This window comes from Papio anubis, chromosome 20 (genome assembly GCF_008728515.1).
Source record: "Papio anubis isolate 15944 chromosome 20, Panubis1.0, whole genome shotgun sequence".
Lineage (NCBI taxonomy): Eukaryota > Metazoa > Chordata > Mammalia > Primates > Cercopithecidae > Papio > Papio anubis.
The window spans coordinates 27,956,034-27,977,100 of NC_044995.1; the positions used below are offsets into that span (position 1 = coordinate 27,956,034).

Genomic DNA, 21,067 nt, shown 5'->3' on the forward strand with positions numbered 1-21,067 from the left:
GGGCGTGGTGGCTCACACCGGTAATCCCAGCACTTTTGGAGGCTGAGGTGAGAGAATTGCTTGAGGCCAGGAGGTCAAGACCAGCCTGCGCAACATAGCCAAACCTCATATCTTTTTTTTTTTTTTTGAAGTTTAAACTGGCTGGCCGTGGTTGTACACACCTGTAATTCCAGCTACTCGGAAGGCTGAGGCAGGAGGATCACTTGAGCACAGGAGGTTGAGGCTGTAGTATACTATGATTGCACGATTGCACCCCAGCCTGGGCAACAGAGCGATACCCTGTCTCTAAAAAACAATTAAAATATAAAAAATGTAAAAGTTTCTGGCACTCAGTAGATGCTTATGCTATACCCGTGCTCCAGAGAAGAAACATTTTTTTTCCGAGGGTAGATTCTGACTGAGCCTAGGACTGTGTGTCAGGTGTTCTCGCTGTACGCATGCTCCGTAAAATTATTTCCTTCCAGGATTCTAAAGGCCATTTCCAAATGGAGAAGCTGCCAGAACAAACACTGCTGCCCTTGGAGGCCATTGACATTGTGAGGTCGCTGGGACTGAAAGGAGGTTGACCAGAAGTTTCTGTTTGGCAATGCAAAGCCAGGAGGAAAAGTTAATGGAGTTTGTCTCCCAGGTCCCAAGAAGGCTGAACCAGGACAATGAAGCTAGAATTTGTGTTCCAGGAGGTGCTGCCTCTTCCAGGAAAGTCCACTCAAAGCACACGCTGTGAGCTGCTGCATGTCTCTTGAGCTAGTTCACTGCAGTTTTCATGATGAAAGTGATCCGTTTCAGTAAACGTTCTGCTATTTGAGAGCATGGGAAAAATATTTGCTGTGTTTTCCCAATTCCCTATTTTTTCTGATTATTTGTTGCAGTTTCCACAACTCTGTTATCAGGCTGTGACAGAGGTTTGTGAACTGATGAAAGCTTCTGAGCCTCTAGGGCCCTCTGAGTCTGATACCTGCACTCCACAATCAGGCCACACAGCTCAGGGCGCCTGCCACCAACCTGAGCTGGGCTTCAGGGACAGGCAGCACATGAGTGGGATTTGGTTATTGTCTTTCTTTATTGTCTCTTATTTTAAGCCTTAAAAAAAAAAAAAAAAAAAAGATAAGGCCTTGCTCTGTTGCCCAGGCTGGAGATAAATGGTGCGATCATAGCTCACTGCAGCTTCGAGTTCCTGGGCTCAACCAATCCTCCCACCTAAGCCTCCCGAGTAGCTAGGACTGCAAGTATGCACCACCACACCCAGTTAATTAAATTTGTGTGTGTGTGTTTGTGTGTAGAGGTGGGTTCTTGCTTTGTTGCCCAGGCTGATCTTGAACTCCTGAGTTCAGACAATCCTGCCACCTCAACCTCCCAAAGTGCTGGAATTACAGGCGTGAGCCACTGCACTCAGCCTCCTTAAGCCATTTTCTTAAGTGGCTTTATTGCAGAATAATATTAGGGGAACAAAGAAATAGAAGGTCAAACTTTCCCTGTTCCCATCAACTAGTCCAATAAGCATTGTTGCTCTTGCCAGGGATTCTCGCTCCTCTCCATGTGCCCATACAATCCATACCAGTTGTTCTCATTGGCCACCCCACTTCTGAATCTCTGCCTTGTCTGGGTTCTTCCCCACTTTATGAAGTGATGAATCAGTGCCAATTTTTTTTTCTGCCTCTCTTGTCACTAGGGCACAGCCATGTGCGTGGACCCTGTCACTCAGAAGCTCCCATCCACCAACAACATGGCTCTGGGGGCCTCCTCTCTATGGAAGAATTGGCAATTTTATCAAGAAAGGTTTTCAGAGGCAGCAATGATGGTGGAGATGTCCAGGGCCAGTGACAGGTCAAACCATTCTCCGTGTCATTTGGGGCAGCGTTTATGCTGTCCCTAATTTTGGTTCCCTAAGCCTCCGAACATGTAAGTGAATTTCCGAATATTCTCAATTAAAGTGTTTTTCTGTTTAAATTGGCCTGGTTGCTTTCAACTATGACAAACCTAGCTATGTAATTATTATTTTGTAGTGATGGGATTGATAGAACTTTATGTTCTACACGTTAACAGAATACCGTGTGTATTTCTCTGTTTGACATAATCTTTTATCTTTCCATTGATAATTATTATTACTATTTAGTGATATGTTATTTGAGTTCTCCTGCTCCTTTTGGGTAGCGCTTGTTAACAGTAATACCCAGCTACTACGCTGAGAGCCTCTGAGACTTGCTGGCTTCAGGGGAGACAGCATATTATCAGCTGTGGTGACCATGGTTGAGACTCCTTTTGCTTGAGAAAAGCAGAGGAAAATGTAGAAGGGACTTTGTCTTGCATCTTAGACACCAGCACAGCCACAGGGGTGTAGAGCACCAAGTAAGCTTTTGGAATCTTTGATTCTGGGATGTGGCTCTTGGAAGGCATTTCTGGACTTGCCCTGGGCCAGAGGGAGCCCGCTGTCTTAAAGGGTGAGTCCCATGCCAGACAGCATTTGCCACAGTCGACTGAAGAGTCCTTGGGGCCTTCAAGGGACAGGGAAGTTAGTCTGGAAGTACTCCACATAGGCCTGTGGGGTGGTGGCCATGGGGCAAGGCTGCCCTGCCTCTGGAAAGGGTAGGAGAGAATGAGAAAGACTGCATCCTGTTGTCCGAGTGCCAGCTCAGCCACAGTACAATAGAACACCAGCTAGGTTCCCAGCCAGCACCACTGGAGCAGCCTGGAAACTGGGGGCAACTCATTGCCCTGAAGGGAAAGACAAAGGCCTGGCTGGCTTTGCCATCTGCTGATTGTTGAACCCTAGGTATGGAGTGGTTACAACAGGCTTTGGGTGAGACTCAGAGTTGCACTGGCTTCAGGTCAGACTCAGCACCGTCATAGTGATGGTGGTCACAGGGGTGCTTGTGTCACTCTACCCCAGCTGTAGGTGGCTCGGAACAGACACACTCCATTTCTTTGGGAGAAAATAAGAAAGAGAACAAGAATCTCTCTGATAATCCAGAGAGTTCTCCCAGATCTTGTCCAAGATCATCAAGCCAATACCATTGAGTCTGCAAGAACTGCCATGTTACTGGGCTTGGGGTGCCCCCTAAAACAGATACAACTTAGATCACAACACCCATGGCCTTTTAAATATGTGAAAAGCCTTCCCAAGAAGGACGGGTACAAACAAGCCCAGATAGCGAAGACTACGATAAACATCTAACTCTTCAATTCCAGACACAAATGGACACCTACAAGTATCAGGACATTCCAGGAAAAAAATGACCTTGCCAAATGAACTAAATAAAACACCAGGGACCCATCCTGAAGAAACAGATATGTGACCTTTCAGACAGAGAATACAAAATAGCCATTTTGAGGGAATGCAGAGAAATTCAAGATAACACAGAGAAGGAATTCAGAATTCTATCAGATAAATTTAGCAAAGAGATTGAAATCATTAAAAATGATCAAACAGATATTATGGAGATGAAAAATGGAATTGGCATAGTAAAGAATGCATCAGAGTCTTAATAATAGAATTAATCAAGTAGAAGAAAGAATTAGTGAGCTTGAAGACAGGCTATTTCAAAATACACAGAGGACTCAAAAGAAAATAGAAAAAAAAAAAATGAAGCATGCCAAAGAATCTAGAAAATAGCCCTCAAAAGGACAAATCTAAGAGTTATTGGCCTTAAAGGGGCGATAAAGAAAGGGATAAAGAAAGGTGGAATGTTTATTGAAAGGATAATAACAGAGACTTTTTGAAACCCGGATAAAAATATCAGTATCCAAGTACAAGAAAACAGAACACCAAGCAGATTAAATCCAAAGAAGACTACCTCAAGGCATTTAATAATCAAATTCTAAAGATCAAGGGTAAAGAAAGGATCCTAAAAGTAATAAGGGAGAAGAAACAAATAACATACAATGGGGCTCCAATATGTCTTGCAGTGGACTTTTCAGTGGAAACTTTACAGTCCAGGAGAGAGTGGCACAACACATTTAAAGTGCTGAAAAAAAGAAACTTTTATCCTAGAATAGTATATCCAGCAAAAATATTCTTCAAACATGAAGAAGAAATAAAGCCTTTCCCAGGCAAACAAAAGCTGAAGGATTTTTTCAGCACTAAAGCTGTCCTATAAGAAATGCCAAAGGGAGTACTTCAATCAGAAAGAAAAGGATGTTAGTAAGTAATCATGTGAATGTACAAAACTCATGGGTAATAGTAAGCACACAGAAAAACACAGAATTTTATAACCCTATAACTGTGATGTGTAAACTATTATTCTAAATAGAAAAACTAAATGATGAACCAATCAAAAATAATAACTGTAACAATTTTTCAAGCCATAGATAGTACTATAAGATATAAATAGAAACAACAAAAAGTTTAAAATCAGGAAAAGTTAAGACAAAGAGTTTTTATTAGTTTCCTTTTTGTTTGTTTGTTTATGCAAACAATGTTAAGTTGTTATCAGCTTAAAGTAACAGATCATAAAGGGGCCAGTCACAGTGGCTCATGCCTGTAATCCCAGCACTTTGGGAGTCCAAGGTGGGTGGATCACTTGAGGTCAGAAGTTCGAGACCAGCCTGGCCAATATGGCGAAACCCTATCGCTACTAAAAATACAAAAATTAGCCGGGTATGGTGGCACATGCCTGTAATCCCAACTACTCAGGAGGCTGAGGCATGAGAACCCAGAAGGTGGAGGTTGAAGTAAGCCAAGATCACACCACCGTACTCCAGCTTGGGTGACAGAGCGAGACTCTGTTTCAGAGAGAAAAAAAAAAAAGTCATAAGATAGTATTTGCAAGCTTCATGGTAACCTCAAACCATAAAAACATACAATGAATACACAAAAAGCAAAAAGCTAGAAACTAAATCATATTACTAGAGAAAATCACCTTCACTAAAGGAAGACAGGAAGGAAAGAAAGAAGGCAGAGAACATCGCAGAACAACTAGAAAACAAGTAACACAATGGCGGGAGTAAGTTCTTATTTATCAATATTGACACTGAACGTCAATGAGAATACCAAAAAAAAAAAAAAAAAGAAAGATTACATCAAGTTAAAAAGTTAAAAAAGCTTCTGCACAGCAAAGGAAACAGTCAATAAAGTGGCAACCCCACAGAATGGGCAAAAAATATTTGCAAACTACCCATGTGACAAGGGATTAATAACCAGAATAGGTAAGGAGCTCAAACAACTCTAGAGGAAAACAAATCTAATAATCTGATTAAAAATAGGCAAGATATTTGAATAGACATTTCTCAGAAAAGACATACAAATGGCAAACAGTCATATGAAAAGGTGCTCAACATCACTGATCATCAGAGCAATGCAAATCAAAACTACAATGAAACGTCATCTTATCCCAGTTAAAATGGATTGTATCCAAAAGACAGGCAAAAACAAATGCTGGTGAAATGTAGAGAAAAGGGAACCCTCGCACACTGTTGGTGGGAATGTAAGTTAGCGCAACCACTACGAATGGTGGTTTAAAGGTTCCTCAAAAAGCTAAATATAGAGCTACCATATGGTTCAGCAATCCCGCTGCTGGGTATAGACCCAAAATAAAGGAAATCAGTGTATTGAAGAGAAGTCTGCACTCCCTTGTTTGTTGCAGCACTGTTCACAGTAGCTAAGATTGTGAAGCAACCTAAGTGTCCCTCAGTAGTTGAATAGATAAACAAAATGGGGTACTTTTACACAATGGAGTATTGCTCAGCCATAAAAATGAATGAGATCCTGTTCTTTACAACAACATGGTAGAAATGAAGATTATTATATCAAGTGAAATAAGCCAGACACAGAAAGACAAACATTACATCTTCTCACGTATTTATGAGATCTGAAGATCAAAATAATCGAACTCCATGGACAGAGAGAGTAGAAGAATGGCTACCATAGGCTGGGATTGGTAGTGGGAGGGGTGGGGGAGGGAGCAGATTAGGATGGTTAATGGGTACAAAAATAATAGGAAGAATGAATAAGACCTACTATTTGTTAGCATAAAATGGTACTTGTAAAATCAATTATAACTTAATTATACATTTTTTAATAACTCAAAGAGTGCAATTGGATTCTTTGTAACACAAAGAATAAATGTTTGAGGGGATGGATACCCTATTCAACATGATGTGATTATTATGCATTGCAGGCCTGTATCGAAGCATTTCATGTACGCTATAAATATATACACCTACTATGTACTCACAGAAATTACAAATTAAAAAATTAAAGAAAGCAGAGTGAGAATGGGATGGTGAGCAGGTGGTATAAAGTATATGATGTTGGTGCTGACTGTTATCCAAAACCCTAAGAACAGGCCTGGTGCGGTGGCTCACACCTGTAATCCCAGCACTTTGGGAGGCCGAAGTGGGTGGACCATGTGGTCAGGAGTTCAAGACCAGCCTGGCCAACATGGTGAAACCTCATCTCTACTAAAAATACAAAAATTAGCTAGGCATGGTGGTGGGCACCTGTAATCCCAGCTACTCAGGAGGCTGAGGCAGAGAACTGCTTGAACCCAGGAGGTGGCGGCTGCAGTGAGCTGAGATCATGCCACTGTACTCCAGCCTGGGCAACAGAGTGAGACTCTGTCTCAAAAAAAAAAAAAAAAAAAAGACACACACACACACACACCCCACCAAAAACAAACAAACAAACAAACAAACAAACAAACAAACAAAACCCTTCCCTGCCCTCAAAACCCTAAGAATAAAGTTCAGTCATTTTTTTTTTGTAAATACTACTCAGGGACCAACATGGTACCTGCTACACCCGAGGCATTTGATTAATCTGTGTTGAGTGAATAAAAGAACCTATCTAATGTCATCATAGCTAACATCATCATATCTAATGTTGATTCTAAGAAGACTAATATTATGTATTGAAATCTACAGTAATCAGATGCGTTAGTAGGAAATAACATCATTAACATAATCCGAGAGCATGAATTTAATTCTCCCACTAATACACTCTTCAGTCAATAGAGTGCGTCCTCTTTATGGCTCTGTCCCTACTGTATGGAATGCCTGGAATGAAAGGCGGTAGTTTAAGGAGTCTGGCTCTGCAGCTCTCTTCTTTAAATATAGATGGTTTATCTGCCATGGTGGGGGTCTCTGGAAGTTCTCTCCCCTAGAAAGCAGGCAGTCATCAATGTAGTATTTATTCATCACCATTAAATGGCAGGATTTGTGTTAAGAAACTGAGTGAACAAAACAGACATGGTCTTTGCCTTGCAGAGTTTACAATCTGATGGGGGAGAGGGGAATTAAAAAGTCAAAACCTTAACATGAGTTATGACTAAGTGTTTCAAGGACTAAGAAGAGAGAAAAAAAGAGGAAGAGGAGGCCAATTTTTGATCGGGGGATGAGGGAAGACCTCTCTGAACATGTTGCTTTTAGGGAGACTGTCCCTGACATTTGAATCTGAATGAATGAATGGTTTTGACCATGTTGGCTGTGTTATAAAGAGATCATCCCAAAGATGCTTTACATCTAGTAAAATGCTCAATACATATTAGCAATGACTGCAATACAGACTTTTACAGTCATCTTCTCCTGGCCTTATCAACATGCTGTAGGCTCATGAGTGGACTTACTGGGTATTGCTTTCCCGAGGTACAGATTTATAAATGAATTGGCTGAGACATGAACCTAATTTTCCTTATGACTACATCGGTGCTCATTTCTCCAAAGCTATTTTGGAGTGGAGCATGCAGTTATTGGGGTCTATGCATTATCTTCATGAGCATGTAAAGTGCTTTGGAGGGGAACTCTTCCTATACCTCCGTGAAAGCAGTCAAGCCCTAGTGCCAAGCTCGGGGGTGCTTCACATGCACCTTGCTAAATTCAAGGACAGTTGGGCCATTCAGGAAGCATAGGGAGTTGGGCGTGACATGCCTCTTACTTCTCCCCTCTGACTCTGTCATTTCTTAAAGACCGTCATGAAACTAATGACAGGATGAGGCAAGAAATCACATTACACTTTATAAGGAGCTAATTAGGTAAATATGTTAAAAAGTGTTCCCCGTGGTGCTGTTTCACGGTTGCGCTGTTGGTAATCAGCATTTGCCTTCAGAATGTCAGATATCAAAAGCAGAGCGGCTTGCCTTGCTGGGTTCTGCTGCGCAGATGAAATGAGTGAAGTGGAGTCTTGGGAGCATGCTCCACTAGCAGAGTGCGAGTCCTTTGAAGGGATACTTTAGTCTACTAGTATATATACTTTGGTCCTGGCTGATCCTTTGAGCATTCAAGCACATGTATAAGCTCTTCAAGAGATCCCTCCAGCCTCCAGTGTAGTTTCCTTTGTCTACATAAGATGTTTATGGGCTGGTGCTGGGGGTTGGTGGGGAGTCCAGGTGAGAAGCTTTTGGAGGTCGAGGTGGGCTTCTGGACCCACTCTGAATCAGCACATCCATCCACGAACAGCAGGCCCTAGACAGATACTGGTCATGCTGAGATTCAAAGTGGGGAGATGAACTCTTCCCAAAAAGAAAAACATGTGGCACCATTTGCCTTCAGTGTGCTTCAGGCTGAAGACCTAACCAGCCATGCTGTCAGTTCTGGGTGAGCAGACTATACCAGGGGAAGAACAGAAATGAGAGTGAGAAAGTTCCTAGAGCACAGCTGGGTTCAGGACACACAGGGAGAATGATCAGAACCATCCCTGGCTCATCTTTGTGGCCTGTTAGGGTTCCTACCCTGCAAACAACAGTGTCTGACTAATGTACGTTAAAAGGGATTTATGGGATGTATGATGCAGGCTGAAGAAGTGGGTTTGGGAATGAGAAGCACTGGGAAGCTCAAGATGCCCAAGGATGGGGAATCTTAGTCCCCTCCATGTGGCTGGCAACATGTGGCCACTGCAGCCACTGCAGAGGACAACTCGAGTGATTCTGGATTCTAAGTACCCAAAGTCCTGGAGGAACCATTTGAGTAGGGGACTTGGGCCACAGACTCATTCCCACAGAGTAAGGAGCTGTCCCCTTTTACTCTCTTCAGTGAGAGACAAGATCCTGGGAGATCTGCCTCAAGGAGATGACATGAAAAGAGTAGGTCACCAAATGAAATCCAGCTGCTTTTAGAAGGGGAAATGAACACTAGGCAGCCAGAAAGTGACAAAGGACAAGTATGCCTGGGTGGGGGCAGAGTCTTGGGCCTCAGGGACCCTGGCACTGAGTGGAAATGAGTGGGAACCTGGTCTGTGCTCGGATGTGCTGCTGAAACTCAGCCAGCTCTCTGCCCAGCCAGGCACTCCTGTGCTGTCCAATAGAGTGGCCGCTAGCCGTATGTACTGATTTAAATGTAAATAAATTAAAAGTGTATAGAATTAAACGTTCAGTTCCTCACTTGCACCTGCCACATTCAAATGCTCACAGGTCTTACATGGCTAGTGGCTGCCAGATGGACTGATATGGATACCAAGTATTTCTGCCATTTTAAAGTGTTTTATGAGTTAGCTATAGAGGTTCAGTAGCCAACCAGGCCTTTCTCCTTATCTCCCTCTTATATGACATCAACTCCAAGGCCATTTTATCCTATGTTTGTCTATGGAAAGAGACTGGGCATCAGATGTGGAAATGAGAAATGATATTTACATCTTTTGCCTTTTTCTGTTTTTGTTGGTGGGTGATAGGACAACATGGGTAAATGCAGAAATCACAGTATAATTAAATTAAGTAAGATTAACTGTGAACAGGGAATGAAATAGAAGACGTACAAAAAATAAAGGATGGATTTACTGGGTTGGTATGACAGTGGAGGTTTTCTTTTCATTTGATTTTTATTATTGCTAATAAAACGATTGGGTCTCAAATATGCTTTTGCTTAAAGAAGGGTTGGTTATTTGGGCATAAATGAGTTTTTCAGTGTCTTTTGTAGATAACAATGATCCTTCATCTCATTTTTTTAGGGTCATAGCCTAAAAGATTTCCATGAGCTCATTTGCTCCTCAAATACTCTTCCGTAAGCCAATACAGGGCCGAGATTTTAATACTAATCTTTCTAGAACTAAATAAGATACACATTTTAAAAAATGATTTTCAATTCAAATGCAAGGAAACTGAGGCTGAGGATGGCTGAATGACCTGCTCTCTGAAATCAGCCACACAACTAGTGAGGAGTGAGGCTTGAATGGGAACTTCCCACTTCTGGCTTCTACTTTGGTGCTTAATCCTGTTGCTGTTTGCTATGATGTCCTGCTCTTCACTATGGTAGATTGTTTCTGTGTGTTCAGGTTTTCTTTGCCCTCATCTTAAGGTTTTGGGTTGCTGAATATCATCACACTACAGGGCTGAGCTATGGAGGTGATAGACGTAATGCGAGCTGACCCCAGAGAGTCAGAGCTGTCAGTTTAAGTGCGGGACTGACAGGGCAGGATCACAGGTGCTTGGTCTGGAAGGCAGGAGCCTTGAGGGTGGAGAGGAACTGGGTCTGCTGGACAGAGCCTTTCTTTACCTCAGCCTGTCTGATGGGGCTAATACCTCTTGCTCGAAACTCTTACAAGGTTGTTGTGGAGTAAAACCGGATAATGCCACGAAAGCCCTTTAGCAAAGCTGAAAGTACAAGGCACAAACACAAAGCATGATTATTATAGGAATGCTGGCGGAGGAGGGGAAAGTATTCTTGCAAACTTACGCCCCGTTCCTGGAAATAAAACACAAAATACTCTTCTGGGGATGGTGACTGAGAAATGGCACTGTGTGGATACCAGCTTCATTTGCTGATTTGTTCAACATAACATGCAGCCAGTGACCTCAGCCCATGTCTTGATGGTATGTTGCTGGAAGGCAAGGGCACTGCTGCATGCAGGCTGCGCACAAGAAGATGCATGAGCGCGCACACACATACATGCACACACACACGCGCACACACAGTGGGCTCACTTGTCAGGTTAGCAGCACTAGAAAACGTCTTTTAAAAGAGAATCCATTGGCCAGGCGCGGTGGCTCAAGCCTGTAATCCCTGCACTTTAGGAGGCCGAGACGGGCGGATCACGAGGTCAGGAGATCGAGCCATCCTGGCTAACATGGTGAAACCCCGTCTCTACTAAAAAATACAAAAAACTAGCCAGGCGCGGTGGTGGGCGCCTGTAGTCCCGGCTACTCGGGAGGTTGAGGCAGGAGAATGGTGTAAACCTGGGAGGCGGAGCTTGCAGTGAGCTGAGATCTGGCCGCTGCACTCCAGCCTGGGCGACAGAGCGAGACTCCGTCCCCCCCCCAAAAAAAAGGAACAATGTTTCACAATAAGTGTAACAAAAAAGATTTGATTAAACACTTGTGGGAGGGAGGGCCACAGGAAGAATAGCCAACAGAGGCAATAGATGCTGGGCTTAATACCTAGGGATGGGGTGATCTGTGCAGCAAACCACCATGGCACACATTTGCATATGTAACAAACCTGCGCATCCTGCACATGTATCCCTGAACTTCAAATATATGTTGAAAAAAAACCCACTTGATTATTTTATCTTATGTTTAAAACAATCTGTTTTAGTTGCAATCGTGTACTACAGAACAAATCAATTTTTCTGAAAGTCTTATTAACAGCTACCTAACTCCTACTACAGTCCTAAGAGGATCTCCTCAGCCAAAATGTTTGAAGACTTTTCCATTTTTTCCAAGAGGTTCTGCAGGCATCTTTTGTTTCTGAAGCTTGCCTCTGGTCAAATCATTGCTTTGTGGTTTTTTTCTTCTGCACTAACAACCCTAACTCTGCGTTATCTTCATTTGTCAGTGAGTTGAGTGGGATTCAAGGCATTTCCCTTGTCACTTTCACTGACTTTGCAAATCTTATAGAAGGTGCAAGGTTTTTCCAATTTCATTTGGCAACTGATTTGCATTCATTTGAGTCATATCGGCAGGCAGCTGCCACGTTTTATAATCCAGGAAGTGGTAAAAGAAGTCCCTGGTCCCTGACTGATATAGCTGCTCTGGGCTCTGGGGTGTGAGCTCTTTTTTTTTTTTTTTTTTTGAGACTGAGTCTCGCTCTGTCTCCCAGGCTGGCTTGCAGTGGTGCGATCTTGGCTCGCTGCAAACTCCGCCTCCCGGGTTCTCGCCATTCTCCCGGGCAGCTGGGCTGTGAGCTTCTAAGTGGGGACAGAAGATCAAGTAGGGCCAGTCTTAAAAGAGGGCAGGTTATTAAAGAATAGATTATTTGTTTCCATCTGGAACCATGTAACCACATCGATGCAGACAACAGTCAGGAACATGTGCCTTCTGTGCTTGGTCCCTGGATGCACCCAATGGGAGGGCGTTGCCAAGCACATCGTCAGGGTTATTGTCAGGACCCGCAAGCTCCTGAGTGTGACTGAAAATAATCTCATTTCTCCTCTGTGATTTTGGACAAATCCTTTTTTTTCTCTGGCCTCCTGTGTAATGTTTTAAGTTCAGTCCTGCTCTGGCATTTCAATACTCCAGCATCTCTCTATAAAACCTTGTGGGCTGCCAGCTTTGACCCAGGCCACAGTAACCTTATCCCAGGTTAGGGATGTGGGCCAAAGAGGAGCATTGCCATGATGAAGATAACCTTCGGGCCTGCAGCCCATGGCCACACATCACCATATGTGGCAGGGGACGTGGGAGAACATATGAGAGCTGTGACATGGCCATTCTGGGTATTTGCTTCTACAAAGAGCCAAGGGAATGATCAGAAACACTTCATCTGGTACAGTCTGAATGGACTGCAAGTAATTCAGAAAACTTTACTGGGAGGGGCTGGGGAATTCAGTGAGTAGACATTGGACTTGTTTTCTGTGGTGGTGGTGAAATATTTGCAACAAAAATGTATCATTTGAACCATTTTTCATGTTTAAGTGTACACTTCTATGGCATTAAGTACACTCACATTGTTGTACAACCACCGGTATTACCCATCTATAGAACCTTTTCATCATCCCAACTGGAAGTCCATGCTATTGAACAAGTAGCTCCTTATTTCTTTTGCCCCCAGGCCCTGGCAACCATCCCATTCCTTTCTGTGTTTTTGATTACACTATTTAGGTAGGTCAGGTGAATGGAATGATACAGTATTTTTCTGTGTCTGACATTTCCCTTAGTATAATGTTTTCCAGGCTCATCCATTTTGTAGCATGTGTTGAAATTTCATTCCTGTTTCAGGCTGAATAATATTCTGTTGTATTCATGTAACACATTCTGATTATCCATTCTTCCATCAATTTGGGCTGTTTTCACCTTTTGCCTGCAATGAATAATGCTGCTGTAAACGCCGGTGTGCAAACACAGGTTCGAGTCTCTGCTTTCAGTTCTCTTGAGTTGGGCTTGGTTTTGTCAAGCTTAAATCCTAAACTATGTCTGCCTTCTTTCATTCGAAAATGCCTTTTAAAAAATTAGAGTGACAGTTATCTGATCCTTTTCTTTAAAAAATATTTTTTAGAGTCAGAAAATTAGAGGTCATTAAAGACTTGAGAGTTTGGAAAAACTACTTTCATATATCTTGAGGAATAAGAAAGAAACTCAGTGTTCCGAGGCTTCAGAGGGAAGAATAAACAAGGTTTTTAGGAGCCAATTTTCAGCTCAAGATAAGGTGGAGCTTTTTAGGAATGAGTGTTACCCAGCAAGGCCTTAACTGGTGGGGTCATGAAGAGCCCATCACAGCCTGCGTGGGGTGGGAGCTTCCAGGACTAGTGTCCAGAGAATGTTATCCCCTCTCACTCCTTTATCTCTCCCTTTCCAGAAATACTTCCCACTCACGGCAGTCCATTTTGTACTTGATTACATATTCTGCTCTGTGGTGCCCTAATTACTCAATGTGTGTGAATCCTGACTCCCCAGTATTTGCAGGGCTTATTACATGCCTTCATTGGAAATGCTGTGAGCCCAGTCAATTTATGGAAATGTCACATTGAAGATAAACTGGAAATATTATCTGAGAAAGATAGAGAGATAGAATGAGAGGAAAAAAGAGAGAAATAGGGAGATATTAATATATAGCCATATCTATCATCTATTGAGAGAGAGAGAGAGAACAGAGATAGAGATAGAGACACAGATAGTTTTAGGTTAAACTGAAGGTGAAATTCTAACCTAAAGCTCTTTTTTAAAAATGGGACTAGTCCTGTTTCCTCTTTCTTCTTCTGGGTACCTCTGTCCTACCCATCTTCTTTTATTCCCCCTTTTTTAGAGAAGCAGAGCTGGTAATTACTCACCTGTGATATTGGAGATTGTTATTAGTTCAAGTGGCTGCTTGCTAATCTTTTAGGGAGTGCTTGTGTTAGGGGAGATTGCGCATATAAGGCTCTCTAAATGATGTGGAGAACTCCCCCATGTACCCCGTTAGCAAGGAGAGGGCCTGTTTTGGAGGGTTGCCAGTGAAGCATTTCAAAGGTAATTGGCAAGTGATGTCTTAGAAATAATGCAAAAAATACACCGAGTTTTCCTAGCCTGAGATGGAAACAGTTCCCTCTCTGCAAGGCAGCCCAGTGGTTTGTAATAATCACCTATGGAAAAATCGTATTTTCAAGCCCCCAATTAATTTCGTACCCACTGGAGATGATAAAAGGACTGTCAGCCAGGAAATAAAAATAGCCTAGTGGAGTGCCTGTGTGTGTGTGTGTGTGTGTGTGTGTGTGCGCGCGCGCGTGCGTGTGTTTTAACAGAAGATTCATGTTGTTGCTTTTGCTGGTTTCAAAACAACACAAAGCCCTGGCTGTGGGCCAGGGATTATGGGCAGGAGTGTGGCACTGGCAATAATAATAAGGAAGGAATAGGCTGCTCATTCGTAAGTTTGATGTATGGACTGATCGGGAGTGTAATTAACAGGCTCCCTTCACGCTGTCTGTGGGAGCCGCGCGGAGGCAGGAGATGGATGACCGTGGTTATTGGCTGCGAAGATGCTAATGCCCTTCAGGCCACGCCGGAGGGTGCCGCGTCCCTCGAACCAGAAGACCTTGGCCTCCGCTCTCTGTTTTCTGGGCTCTTGGTTTTTCTCTGGCCTGTCTGCACAATCCATGAAACTTCCCTCACATTCTCTGCCTTATTTTAAGTTCTCTCGCAAAGCAGACCCTGAAACAATCATTTGGGTGGAGGTAGCCTCTGGGGAAGTACGACGAGGGAGTGGGACAGTGAGACATGGAGGAAAGAAAGACAAAAAAGGGTGTGTTCGTCACCAGGTGACCGCTGCTGGGCAACAGGAGCTGGGTCTTTCTGGGCGCGCTGATTCCACTGAAGGAGGTGAGGCCCAGGGCAGGCTGCGGTGCAGCTGGAGAGCAGGGCGAAGCGCATCTTCCACGAGGAGGACGGGCAAGAGGTGGGAAAGCGGGGCTAGGGTTGTGCGGGGGCTGCTTCTAGCTCCTTCCAGAGGCCCCACAGCTTCTTTGCCCGCCATTTCTATGAAGCACCTCTTTCATCATGCATATCTCAGTTTTCACTAACTTAAGTGAATGAGAAGAACAGAAATACGACATGAACAAACACTCTTTATGTTTATAATGTCATTTTAATTCCCTAGGAGAGGAAGTGTTTAACACCAGGCCTATCATACACCCGACCCTCGACAAATGGCAGCCACTATTATTTACAATGATGACTACTTCATCCCTGGTCCTATCTGACCTTGTCTCTCACCTTACCTCTGAAACGGACTGGAAATAAAAATCTTTTTATTTCCTGACAGCCAGGAAATGAAAATAGTTTTCTTGGGACTGTCTCAAACACCCGAAACTCAATAAAAATGAATTTCTCATCTAAGATACCTGCGTATTTGGCATAAACAATCACCACATATCCAGTATTCACGTCAGAAGCCAAAGAGCATCCCTAATTCTTTCTCCTTTCCCACAACCATGAAAAGGAAATAAAATCTCGGGACTCCAATGGGCTCTGCGAAAAGGAAAAATTAGCTGAAAGCTGAGTCATGCACGAAGCTGCCTTTTCTTTTCTTCCTAAGCAGAGAGCTACAGATAAAAGGCTAACTATCAATATCTCTACTCTGCATTCACCTTATCTGTGTAAAGTGCCGATTTACTGAGTGCGGGAAGGATGCATGATTGACTGTTTCCCCACCTATTCCTTTTCCCTTGCAACATGTGGATCCAGTAATGTGACCATGCCCTCCTCTTTTCCCTCCAACCCACTTTTCCTTTTTAAATATTGAAGCCCTCAAAGTCAACTCTGGAGAAGGGCACAGACTGCAGGATGTTTCCGGGGTCCCATAGTCCTTTCTTCCAGGCATGTTCTTAACCTTGACAAAATAAACTTTGAGTTGATTGAGACCTGCCTGAGATATTTGTTAGTTTCCACAGCCAATCAATCAAAACGTTTGGTAAATTCACCCTCACCAGTGTTTCCCAAGGCCATCTGTTTCATTTCCCCCACGATTCGGGGCCACACTTGACCATTTCCCACAAATACAGCAATAATGTCTAACAAGACCCCCAACCACCTGTCACGCCCCTTTCGATCTGGTGGTTTTTCAAGCTTTCTGTTGAGTCAGTAGTTAGTATCATTGCTCAAATAAAATCTTATGTGAAACTCCAGTATATGAGGCCCACAAAAGTGAAGCTGCTCTGGTTTAAGAAAATGGGGAGCAGAGGCAACTAGAGCCCTCCCATCCAGCCTCCCCGTGTACACCCTGGCCCTGTCCAACCCATAGCCCAGAAGATGACACATGAACACAGAGGTGAGGAAGCGAGGCATTGAACCTTGGAGACATCCACGGGGGACAGCATTCCAGGAAGAGGCAGTGACCAGAGCACAGGCCCTGAGGAGCAGCTGGAGGCCAGTGTGGTGGAGCCAGCCAGGCAGGAGAGAGCCCTGGGAGAGTCCCGGGAGACCCGGAAGAGAGACATGTAGGCTGGGTCACGTGGGTCATCTTGGCCACTGGTTGGGGGGTCGGGGGCCTTTGGCTTTTACTCCAGAGAGGTGGGGGTCTTTGGAGGGTGTGAGCACAACAGTGACCTAGGGGATCCTTGTGGTGGATGATAGACTGCAGGGAGGTAAAGGTGGGAACAGGACATCCACGAGGAAGCTGATGCAATAATTCAGTTAAGAGATGATGGTGACTTGGAGCAGGATCATGGCAGTGCAGTGACGAGAGAAGCTCAGATTCGGTGTGCATTCTGAAAGTAGGAGCCACAGTGTTTGTTAAAGGATTGAATATGGCTGTGAGGGAAAGACACATGTTTAGAACAGCACTTTTTTCTTTTTGGCCTAAATACCTGAAAGAAGGACTTCCCATTAGCTGAGAAGCAGCAGCTGTGGGTAGAGCAGGCTTTAGGGATATGCTGGTAACTTCATCACAGGTGTATTTTCCATAATGTTTTATTGACATTATCTCAGATTTTTTCATTTTGCATAAAAATTTGATAATCAATTATCAAGTTCCAACAATCAGATAGATTAAGGGAGAAAGTAATCACTTTACAGAAAAGTTTAGACTCAGGATTGATTATAATAGTAAAGTTGGAAACCCTCATAGCATATGTAAAATGTAAATCCACTTAACATAAAATTTCAGAAACACATTTATTACAGAAAGGTCAGCCAGAGAATGTGCCGATGAGGCCAAGTGACACAAAGTGAGAACTGGACCTTCACAGCATCAGCACACAATGGCCTTGGGTGCATCTTGGGAGCCCTTCTCCTCAGGACCTTTCTGCCCCGTGCTCAGCACAGCAATGTGTGCCAGCCAGTGCAGCAAGGAGCCCTCCTCAGGGGCTCGGTAGGGGGAGGCTCACGTGGCCTGGATGGCTGGCAGTGGGACATGTGTACTTAGGAGATACCAAACCTACAAATATTCATGTTTTCAAGCAACCGTGGAATAGTTGTGTTATATTTATAGCATCACACAACCAGTGCCTGACACATAAGCACAGCACACGTGAGAATGAAGACATGCTATGAAGGGTGCAGGCAGAGAGAATTCTCAGCCCGTGCTGATCTCATCGGCCTTCCATCCTTGGCCACAGCCCTGAGTGGTCTTTAGAGAGAACCACCCACCACACCAGACCTGAGTGGTCTTTAGATAGAACCACCCATCACACTGTTTCATGCTCCTGCTCAGCTGGGTCATTATGTATCTTTCTCCGGTTGTCTTTGCAACTAACTGTACTTGTTACTTTCAGCAGTAAGTCACTTGAAACCTAACTTCCTCAACCTTGCTCAAAGGAGGGCCACCCGAGGCTGTGCAACAGCTCCTGTGTCTCCAAGGACCCAGGCTCTTTTTTCAGTTCCGTTCTTCCATTCTTAACCAGGTTGGCTTTCATTTTTAAGTCAATCATCTCATGTTTGCAGGGTGGCAGCTGAGACGGGAGCCCTGGGAATTTTCCATCTCCCAGGATAGAAGTCAAGAAAGACGTGGCAATAAAGGAGAGTTTATTACCTTGTGAGCTGGGGAGGCAGCGTGAAACAGGGAAAAAGAGCAGCGGCCCCCAAGGAGAGTGTGTAGTTCAGCCTTATAGGGTCTTTTATAGGGAAGGGTTATGTCAGGGTGTGTCTAGGAGTTTGTCCTGTGCTTGCACGGTGGCTCAACATGTTTCTTTATGCATTGCATGTAGTATTAGCATTTTAAATCTCCACCCCTAGGCATGAATTTTAGCATCAAGATGAAGAAAGAGTAACTTTAGGCTGGAGCTTAAGTCTGACTGCACACTTGGTACTTGAAGAAAGCCCTTAGCCCCCTGCTAGAAATTTGCTGTCAATAGGTTCCCAGGACTTTTGTTACTGGTTGCCTGAGGGTTAGATGAGCCAGAGCCTGAGTGAGGGGCTTTTATCCTTTAACATCAGCCCATGTCAAAATAGGAAATCAGCCATTGCCTGTCTCAGCTGCACTTTCAGCAAATGCATGCTTACTCCATGCGGCAGAAGGGAGAAGAGACAAAAGAAAATGGGAAGCACACACATTGGTTTTTGTTGTTGTCGTTAGAAAAGATTTTCCCAGAAAGCTAGAAGCAGACTTCCTTTTAGGTCTCTTTAGTGTCTAGGTCATATGACCAGCTCTCTTGAAATGATGGCTGGGAAAAGAATTATCTTTTAGTACATCCTATTTCTGCTTCTAGCAAAACCGGGATTCTATTGGCAAGTGAAACATGAGAATGTGTGTTGTGTGGGCAACACATAGATTTGTTATATTAACTACACCATAAAACCCATGGCTGCTGGGTCTGTGACCTGGACTTTGTCTCTATTGAGGACCTCTGAGTGCCATAGAAGAGAACTAAGCAATGACTGACTGCTTGATTCCAGCGGGAGTGGTTACCGGGAGCCAGGGCTTCTGTCCAAGGTGACAAATCCAGAGAAGTTCGTTCCTTTGATCTCTGGTAGTTTCACTAAGAACCAGACCTTCACCTTGAGATGAAATCACTGTGCTTTTGCCAAAGAGTGCTGCATGGCTGGTTAAAGGGCTCCTTTTAGCTGCCAGGACTCATCATCAAGCTATCCTTGACAAATTTTAATTTTAGTAAAATAATTGGCCTAATATGAATCAGACTGATGGCTAGCTTTCAGAACAGCCTCTAATAGTTCATAATGTCCATGCCACCCAGGGGACTCAAGATGACATTGCCAAAGATAATTATTACAGAATGTAGGAGCTGATGGCGAGGGGTAATTAAACATCTTGTTCATGTATATTCCCTGCTTCGAGGAAAGAGATAAGGAGCTCCCAAGAGAGGTTACAGGTTTCTGGGAAAAGTAACTTTCCTTAGCAGTTTAGGATGACTTCAGGATTTTAACCTAATTCAACAAGAGAGGTGTAAATATCCAAATAGCAGGGGAGAAACTTACAGATTAATTAGAAGAAAAAGACTAACATGAGAAATCTACCTTATTGAAAGCACAGCTTTGGAGAGAGATGGGCCTGAACTCAGATTCTAATCCTGATGCTAGTTTTGAGGACTTAGGCAACATTTTTTAACCCCTTGCAGTTGGTTCCCTAATCAGAAATTGAAGGCAATAATAGTTATCTTCACAGATATCTGAACTGTATTAACTAAGAGTTAATATGAAATAATGAATGCAAAGTACATAAGCCAGAGCTTGGCAAGTGTAAATGAACCTTGGCAGAGCATGTTGGTGGGTGGGCCAGGGCTCAGGCCGCCAAGGTTGCCCTTGTTCCCCCTCCTCCCACCTATGGCATCTGCTACATGCATTGAATGCCAGGGGTAGTTTGTTTCATAACTGGGAGGCTGGGAGGAGACGTTGGTGCATTGGAACAGGCTGGCAAGGATAAATAAGGAGCAGCATCTCACATGCCCTGCCCAGCCCATGGCCCATGGTATAGGGGTGGGGACCAGAAGCCAGCCACATATTTAATGAGTTGGGCCCCAAAGCCACTCTGCTGGTGTTTGCAGGCCATGAGAGAGTGGCATGGGCTGGGGACAGGATTCTTCCATCCTGTGCCACCTCCAGCACATCCGGGAGCTTTGGGATGTTTGGAGGCAGTGCACCTTGCACAGGCATTGATGGGAGTGGTTGGCCATGGCAGTCAGAGTCAGGCCCACACTGCTTGGTGATGGAGCTAGACCAGATCTGTGGCTCATGAGACTGTCTTTGTGGGGCTCAGAACCACCGGGAGGGAATACTGGGAGACCTATGCTCCTCTCTCAGCAGGTGACTTGTACCGAAGTCTAATTGGGACCTCTATTCCTATCCACAGCCTGGAGCAGATAGATGGCATTGGGATTGTACCTCACACCAACCACACTGTGATTCAGCCTCAGAATGAGAGAGTTGTAGCTTCCGAATGAGAAAGTCCCTGTGCAAGTTACCACCGCAGCATCCGGCACATAGCAGTTGCTCAACAAATACCATCAGCCTTAAGGGTCATGTTTCCAGTTTCAGGGAGGGTAAAGAATATTATGTCTTAGAAAACTCATGAAAATGTCTATTCATTTGTCTGTTCATTCAACAAGAATGTATTGAGTGCCTACACCTACTTTATCTGTGTGTGTGTGTGTGTGTGTGTGTGTGCGCATACAAATGTACAGACCATCCAAATCCTGGTCAGGAGGAGGCATGGGTGAGCAGGGTGAGCCCTGCATCTGGGAGTGTGAATCCCAATGGAACAGACCTGCTTGTGCATCAGCAGGTGCAACCCAGGCAAAGACTGCTAAAGTTGTGACAAGGATGAACCAAGCAGAGTGAGAGCATGG

At 44.1% G+C, this 21,067-nt stretch overlaps 1 long non-coding RNA gene across 1 annotated transcript; it reads left to right on the forward strand.

The window, feature by feature from the left end:
* Positions 1–11,935: 11,935 nt before the first annotated feature.
* LOC110741911 lies at positions 11,936–16,187 on the forward strand. Its single transcript, XR_002518938.2, has 2 exons — positions 11,936–15,225; positions 15,427–16,187. It is a non-coding gene; the product is annotated as an uncharacterized LOC110741911 (long non-coding RNA).
* Positions 16,188–21,067: the final 4,880 nt, after the last annotated feature.